Raw genomic sequence first — 8,604 nt, forward strand, 5'->3', positions numbered from 1 at the left:
CCCCCCCCTCTTGATTTGGTGAGATAGGGAAGAGGGAGATCTGATAATCTGGATTACTGTGTAGGTGGCCTCTTTCATCTATTCAAAACAAAGCTGAGCCACCTGCCTCTGCTGCCATGGCCACCACCATCGCCCCTTGGCTGGCCTGGGGTTCCCGGGGTGCACTAACTGTGCACTGAGTGAGCTCTCGTGTGCATCCAAGCCCACAGGGCTGCTCCATCGCGAGGGTTTTGTTTACCAGAGCAGCAGGGCAGGGGTGGGATAGAGGGAGACACCAGGCACCGGGAGCTATGACCTCAGGCACCAGAGGGTTGCCTCTGAGGCTGGGGGCTGGGCCACAGTGAGAATGCAAAGAAGGTTCACAGGTGTGGAGTGGGACAGGGAGGTCCTGTGGAGGCATGCTGCCCAGAGGCCCATTGTCGCTGGGGGGGCGGGGCTGCAACCAACTTTGTTAGGTTAATTTGCATACTCACTCCTGATTGGCTGTGGGGCATCTTGAAGTGATGGTCAATTTACATATTTTTCTTTTATTAGATAAGCTGTTTTAAGTTGCAAAAATGTCATTACGATTGTAAAATATTGTATTCGGTCCTGCAAACACTGTATCTTAGGTTTGTATACATTTTTTCTTCTGAAGATTTATTTGATTTACTACATTTCAATAATTTCTTAGTGAAAAGTTCCATTTGTCTATTCGTTAGTCCACTAGATGTGTAAACTTAGTTTTAGTTGGGATAGGGTCTCAGCTCTGGCACTGTTCACATTTAGGGCTAGGTGATTCTTTGTTATGGGGGGCAGTCTTGTGCATTGTATGATGTTTACCAGCATCCTTGGCATGGGTTCTCCAGATGCCAGCAATTACCAAAACAAACTTATGGTTGCCAGAAAGCAAGTAGGGCACAGGAGAGAAATGGACAAAAAATATAAAGGGGATTAAGAAGTACAAGATTCCAGTTATGAAATTGGCAAGTTATAAGATATAATGTACAGCCCAATGAATATAGTCATAACTTTGTAAGGTAATAGAAGGTTACTAAATTTATTGTGGTCACTTTGTAAGGTACATAAATGTGGAATCATTATGTTGTGTGCCTGAAACTAATGTAATACATGTTAACTACACTTTAATTTTAAAAATATATATATATCTGGGCTTTACCTGGGACATTTGAGAGCAACTACTTCAGTTTTATTTACATAATCAGTGTTCACAGAAATATTTATTGCAAATCTCTAATTTATAATTACAATAATGAAATAATATCTCTTGTTTTAAAATAAAAATCAACAACTAATAAATATTTTATAAAACTACATTTTTTGTTTATATTCTCAAATATATAATTTTTTAAATGGTTCAGCATATTTAAAATAGAATCTGACCAAAAAACAAAGTCACCTTTTCCTTTCAAATAATTTTTTCAGAAGAGCATATTTTTGGTCTTTGGTAAAAAAAATGTATCATATTAATTATGACATCAAATTTGAAAGTCATGTATTTAAAGATTATAGAAAAATATAATTTTTAAAGTTTTATTTGTAATAAATAGTTTATGATTTTATAATAAATATCAATCAGAAAAACCATTACACTAGTAGTCAAAACATAGAGTTCAATCATGTATCCCGAACACACCCACACACATCAGCACATTCATTACATTATTCACCAGCAATTCAACTCTACGTAGCAGAAACTATAATTGTCCCTGGAAACCACTGCCATAATATCCTTTTACCATTCTCCTATAGCCAAATACTGTCTCAGTAAGGTAGATCTCTCAATTCTAATAATCATATTTGCATATTTTGACCATTCTTTTATTGTTTGAGAATGATTCATTATAGGAAGTAGCTGTAACTATAAACAAAATTATTTTTTTTTACTTTTTTATTGAATTTATTGGGTGATATTGGTCAGTAAAATTATATAGGTTTTAGGTGTACAATTATACATTACCTGTGTATTTATTGTGTTCACGTCTCCTTCCATCACCATTTATCCCCCCTATATTATTTTCTATTTCCTCCCCACTGCACTTTCCCTCTGGTAATCACCATACTACTGCTGTCTGGGTCTATGAGGGGTTTTGTTGTGTGTGTGTGTGTGTGTGTGTGTGTGCGCGCGCGCTTGTGTGTGTGTGTGTGTTATTTTTATATGTGTGTGCTTGATCCCTTCACCTTTTCACCCCATACCCAATTCCCCTTCCCTCTGATAGCTGTCAGTCTGTTCTCTCTGAGTCTGTTTATATTTTGTTCGCTAGTTTATTTTGTGCATTAGACTTCACATATAAGTGAAATCATATGATACTTATCTTTCTCTGACTGGCTTATTTTACTTAGCAAATACTCTCCACATCCATTCATTCTGCAAAAGAAAGTAACATTTCCTTCTTTTCTATAACCCAGTAATATTCCATTGTGTAAATGTACCACAGTTGTTGTTTTTTGTTGTTTGTTTTGTTTTGTTTTAGCCAGTTATCTACTGATGGGTTCTTGGGCTGCTTTCAAATCTTGACTATTGTAAATAATGCTGCAATAAATATAGGAGTGCATATATTCTTTCCAATTAGTGTTTTGGGTTTTTTTGGCTATATTCCCAGAAGTAGAAGCATTGGGTTATAGGCATTTCCATATTTAATTTTTTTTAGGTAACTGCATACTGCTTTCCACAGTGGCTGCCTGCATTCTCGCCAACAGTGCAAAAGTGTTCACTTTTCTCCACATCCTTGCCAACACTTTTTTTTAAATTATTGCTGATAGCCACTGTGGTTTTAATTTATACTTTCTGATTATTTTTATTACTAAATTCTGCAGGCTTTTTGTTGTTTCAAACTCCACAAACTTATTTTGCCACTGCATTGCTATTCCTGGAGATTCCTTCCCCTTAATCCTAAGTCTCTTCCTTCTACCTATGAAAATCCCACAAGTCCTTAAGACTGGGTAAGATCTGATGTTAACCTTAAGAATATTCTACTGCTTGTGTTAGTCCTCATTTACCTTCTCTTCCAGCCCAGGGAGTTAACTGCACCTAATGAGGACTCAATTATATTTTATTGTTTTATTCCTATAGTACATTTTCACCTAGATTTTAAGTGCATTGAGGGCAGACAACTGTCTTTGACTATTATAACCCAGAAATACTCAGCACAATGTGGGACCCATAAGAATTCCCTCCTGGTACATTCATTCTGATTTGGGAGGAAATGCAAACTACTCAGAAAATCTTGTGTATTGTGTGGTTCTACTTAATCAAGCATTAGAATTTAGAGAAGTGAGAACTCAGTGAGGACTGCAGCAATAAAAGAAAGCTGCAAGAAAACATCATTGAGCTGTATCGTGAAAGGATGTCTTCTGTTCAGGTAATCTGAGGAAAGAACAATTGCTGTATTTACACAGAAAAAAAAGTGTATAGGTATGTGGAACAGGAGTTTCTTGAAAAATACCCTCTGAATATAAGACTTAAGTGTGCAACTCTGGGTGGATTTGCTGTGGTCGGTTTGAGCAGAGCTGATTGCAAGAGTAGCAAGAAAGGAATAAAGGAAAGGAAGGCATGAAATCACTAAGGAAGGGGCCCACCAGCAGAATATTTCAGAAATACCTGTTCCAGTTCATATCCTGAAAGTTAAAGAATCATCTAACAGCCCAGAGTTGCACGCTTTATCTATTTTATAGTAGCTCTCTTCCTTATTGGATGTGTTGCTGTGGCTGAAATTTAGCTAATATGCACTGATATGGTTAGTGACAAAATGTCCTCAGAATATTACCAATGTTTGGGCCCCAGTTTAGCAACCTCAATACTTGAGTTCTGGCTAAAAAAGAATTCAGAGCTAAGACTCAAATATAAGCAAAAGTTTATTTATAAAGTCATAGAGGTAGAAAAAGTATAATATGGAAGAAGTGAACCATCTGGGCTGTAGGGGCGCAGGAAACAAGGTACAGAGGCAGAAGAAGGGCCCTTGGAGCTAGGGAAAAAGCAGAGCATAGAAAATGAGCCTGAGGGAGGGAGAGAGGGAAAGACATAATCATGCTCCCTAGAGAAAGAGCTTGCATTGACTCCTGCATCCTGGGAGCTTTATTGCCCTCTAAGGGTAGGGATTTTAGGAGAGGTCTTAGGGGGAGATCTCAACAGAAAATTCATCAGTTTTTAGGCTGTGTCCTTTTCAGGGTCATTGTCTCCACTGCTGGGTCCACACCAGAGCAGGAGGCCACGCATTATTGCAGCTGGTCCAGATGTCAGCCAGGGAGTTGCCCCACCTGTCCTTACTGCTTTTAGGGGTCTGGAGCTGAAACAAAACTGAAGCCTAGAAGTTAACTCTATTTTGGCCAAAACTCTTATCTCTGTGATCAACAGGCTGGAGGCTTTGTTCCTAAGATATGAGGTTCAGAACCTCATTTTCTTGAGGGCTTAATCCTTAAGTGAGTGGTCATTCAAGGGCTTGTATGGGAGTCATATGAGGTTATTCTCTGGCTCCTTGTTCCTCCTCTAAGGGGATCTACCACATGACCAATTACATGCTAGAGGAGGAAAGGTCAGGGGAGGGTCTGAGCCTCATGATTAGGGATACAAAGGTTGGAGGATCGAAACCACATGATCAGCGATATGCCAGGGAAGACAATGTCACCCTGGGCACAAGGTCCTTGTTTTACCAGTTTTACCTGATGCTAGATACCCAGGGCTAGGTATCCAGGGCTTTCCACATAAACATACCTGGCTTATGTTTCTTACCTGCTCATGCCTGCTTAACTGCCTACTACAGTCCCTCCTTGAAGACAGCTTATACTCTCCTCTTTTTCTGCTAGGGTGCTGCCCATATCATACCAGGTATTAACTATTTTATTAAATATTTCAAATATTGCCCTTGCATAAAACTGACACCCTATCAGCTCAGCCTCTTTTCTAATATATATCATCACTCATAAATAATCAACAAAAGAAAATGTACTTTTACTCATACATAGAAAAGAGTGTCAAAATATTCTCCTTCAGATATGTTATTCACATAAACTACATGCTGATTCATAATGTACACATCTTGGGGCAAATTGATTTTGTTCACTTTTAGAATAAAATACCTTTTTCTACACATCTGGAGAGTAACTGCTCTTTGTTGTATAGCAATGATATTTTGCCACTTCCAACAGTATCATTTAATAGAGGAATTTTTATGAATAGTTCTTTCTGATTTCTCCCTGAGCATAATATTTCTGTTAACTTAGTGGCTGACTTTACAAGATTCTAGGTAATAGAGTGCCTTACACTTGCTCTTGATAAGAAAAGTATTAATTTAAATGATGTCTGAATAATTCTGTTTTCTCTCTCTCCTACACTTAATGAAAAACAACCAACTTGGTTTTGTAAATAATGTGCTAAATTTGTGATAAAAGAATGTGCAAGCAATTGGTTTAGTGCAAAGGACAGTGCATTTTAATAATGAGATCAATGTATCAGTGACATCAGACATAATTTACTAAAATTAATAACAGACCACATGTTAGAGACTAGGTCAAATGAATCAGGAGTCCAATAAAATCTGTTTTTTCTCATATTTATGGTGCTTTTGTGCATAATCTTTTTTGTTTTGTTGCTTATGAGGAACCATTATATTTCTATATCATTGTCAGTGGACATCCAGATTCACATTTTATTTTGTTCTGGAGGGATTTATCATTTTTATGTTTATGATGTTTTACAGAGTTTTGGTACTTGTGATACAGTTTTTGTCATTGCTTTTATGCATCATGGATCCATTTTCAGCCACTCATCCAATTCTTATGAGTAAAATATACAGTTCAACATAATAGTAAAAAAGATATTAAAGTTAACAAACAATAGTACACAAATCACACAGTAATGTATGTCTTAAGGCAAATTACATATTGTTCAAACAGAGTATTATCTACAACAAATCAATATTGCAGAACTTGCAGTACATGGTCTACCTTCAGGTGATGGTTATTAAGAATATAACCAAAATAACACACACACAACTATGTCTTATAGCCTTTCAATGTTAAATAACAAAAGTACCATCGCATTTTACATATTTTGAGAGACATTACTGTGGAATAAAATATAACAGAAACATGAAAACTCATCAATATTTTATCCAATGCAGGGAAAGTAATTGAGCAAGGAGAGAGATAAGTGTTTTTATTTGTTTGGTGTGTGCTTATTTGCTTTTTATAGGAAGAATGAAAATAATGAGTTGAGAAAAAGTGACATATTATTTGAAAGATGGTCAAAAATTTATCTTATTCCTGTACACTGTCTCATTCACTAAGTGGTTTTGCTGTTCCTCTTCGTTAAAAAGTAGAGTCTGGTCCTGGCTGAATAGCTCTATTGGTTACAGCGTCATCCTGATGCACAAAAGCTATGAGTGTGATCTCCAGTTAAGGCACACACAAGAATCAACCAATGAACGCATATAAGCGAAACAACAAACATATCTCTCTCCCTCTCTCTCCCCCTTATTCTTTCCTTTCTGTCTTTGAAAATCAATTAAAAAAATGTAGAGTCCATTTTCCCAACCCTTGTTCTGGGCTGGCATTGTGACTTGCTTCGACCAATGCAGTATAATGGATGTAAATGCTGTGTGAGCTCAGAGCGTAGGCTTCAAAATTCTCTGTAGTTTCAGCGTTGTGCTCGTTCAGCACAGTGCCACTAACTGAATAAAAGCAGCCTAGCCTGTGGGGTGAATAAATGACATGGAACTGAGACAAGCCATCCCAGCGCAGGCCCCCTAAAACAGCCAGCCCCTTGGTGAGCCAAAGACTCCTGCAGAAAAGACCTGCACAGAAACGGCCCATCCATGTCCAGTGCAAATTGCTGAACCTTGAGATAGCATATACAATGAAACAGATAGATTTAAAAATAAATAAATAGAAGAAACCAACTACTTTTGTATTAAATTTTCTAAGGATAAAGTAGTATGAGAAAGAAACACAGATGCAAAACAAACACAAATCTTTATTATTATTATTAATATATTTTATTGATTTTTTACAGAGAGGAAGGGAGAGGGATATAAAGTTAGAAACATCAATGGAAAACCATCTGTTAAAGTAAAACAAGCACAAAGAGGCAGGAGCTGAGAATGGAAGAAAATTTTGAAATTTTTTCTACCATAGTGCCCCAAACTGGTCTGAAACAATAAATATCCTTGGCTCTGGATTAAGGGGAAGCCAGCAACAAGTGCCTGACTGAATTTCAGAATTGCTGCGGACCACTGGTGGCTATGTGGCTGCTATTTATCTCTTTTTGGATAGGAGCGCCTATTGTGATTATTATTTTTCTGTGTCAACATTTTATGTTGGATATGTGGTTTTTAGTCATATGTCTCTGGATAAAAAGAGGTCACAGTCAAGAAAGTGCTTGAAGAAAAGCATTCTAGGTGCTTCATCCACATCTAAATCTGATTTAGATAATGGGGTGATATATAATTTTTAATGTATTTTTATTTATTTCATAGAGAAAGGGAGAGGAAGAAAGAGATAGAAACATCAATGATGAGAGAGAATCATTGATGGGCTGCCTCCTGCACACTCCCTAATGAGTACTGAGCCCACAACTCAGGCATGTGCCCTGACTAGGAATCGAATGATGACCTCCTGGTTCATAGGTCAATGCTCAACCACTGAGCCACGCCGGCATGGCAACAGTGTGATATTTGGGAGATAGTTGTGGAATATATGTTATATCTAGAAAGAATATGAATTATTGTGGAAAAGGGGTGGTATTTGGGTATATTTGCAAAGATGCCTCTTTGTAATTTTATCAATATGCTTCTGCTATAATTTTAGTTAATCACAATTATATTTTATTCAATCACTTTTCTCAATGTTAATACATGTCCTAAGTATGATATCTGGTAGCCAAACATATATGATATTTTTAAATGCCTTACTTTTTTGTGGAGCACATAGACATACTCCACTGACAATATTGAAGTAGATACTAGATTAAATGGAATATACTAGACTCCAGAAAACTGATGCTCTTCAAACTTTGAGCTGCATAACTTTCCCTTACCATATTTCTTCCTGAATAAGATAGGAAGGCATTTCATTTCCCTTTCTTCTGAAATAGGATTGAGAGTAAACTAAGATTTCCTTCAGCAACCTCCAGGGTTGCTTTTTTATTCGTAGTAGGCAAAGAAATAGTTAGAAACACTATTGGTGAAAAATGATAACAATTGTGTTCACTTTTCTGCATTGAGATTGGCAACATATATTCAGTTCTGACAGCCTGCATCTTTTGAATACACATGGAATTGCATACATCTACATTTTGTTCCAAAATTGTGAGCTGCGTTATCTCAATCACTTTTACATTGGCTCTAGGCATTTTCTGGATGGGACATTATTCCCTGGACAGCGTCTTGAATGTCAAGGTTGCCTGAATTAATTTCAGAACAAAGTGTAAGACTTTATCCTGTGGAACTTTGTAGAGTGTATTTCTAATGATTTGCCTCTCTCTTGACCTCCAGAAAAACAAACAAACAAACAAAAAAACTCCATCATGATCATGATTCAATAAACAGGAGCAAAAGAATAATTATGATGATGCACAGGTGTAAATATTCAATATATATATATATATAT

Source organism: Myotis davidii, unplaced genomic scaffold (assembly GCF_000327345.1).
Source record: "Myotis davidii unplaced genomic scaffold, ASM32734v1 scaffold851, whole genome shotgun sequence".
Taxonomy (NCBI): domain Eukaryota; kingdom Metazoa; phylum Chordata; class Mammalia; order Chiroptera; family Vespertilionidae; genus Myotis; species Myotis davidii.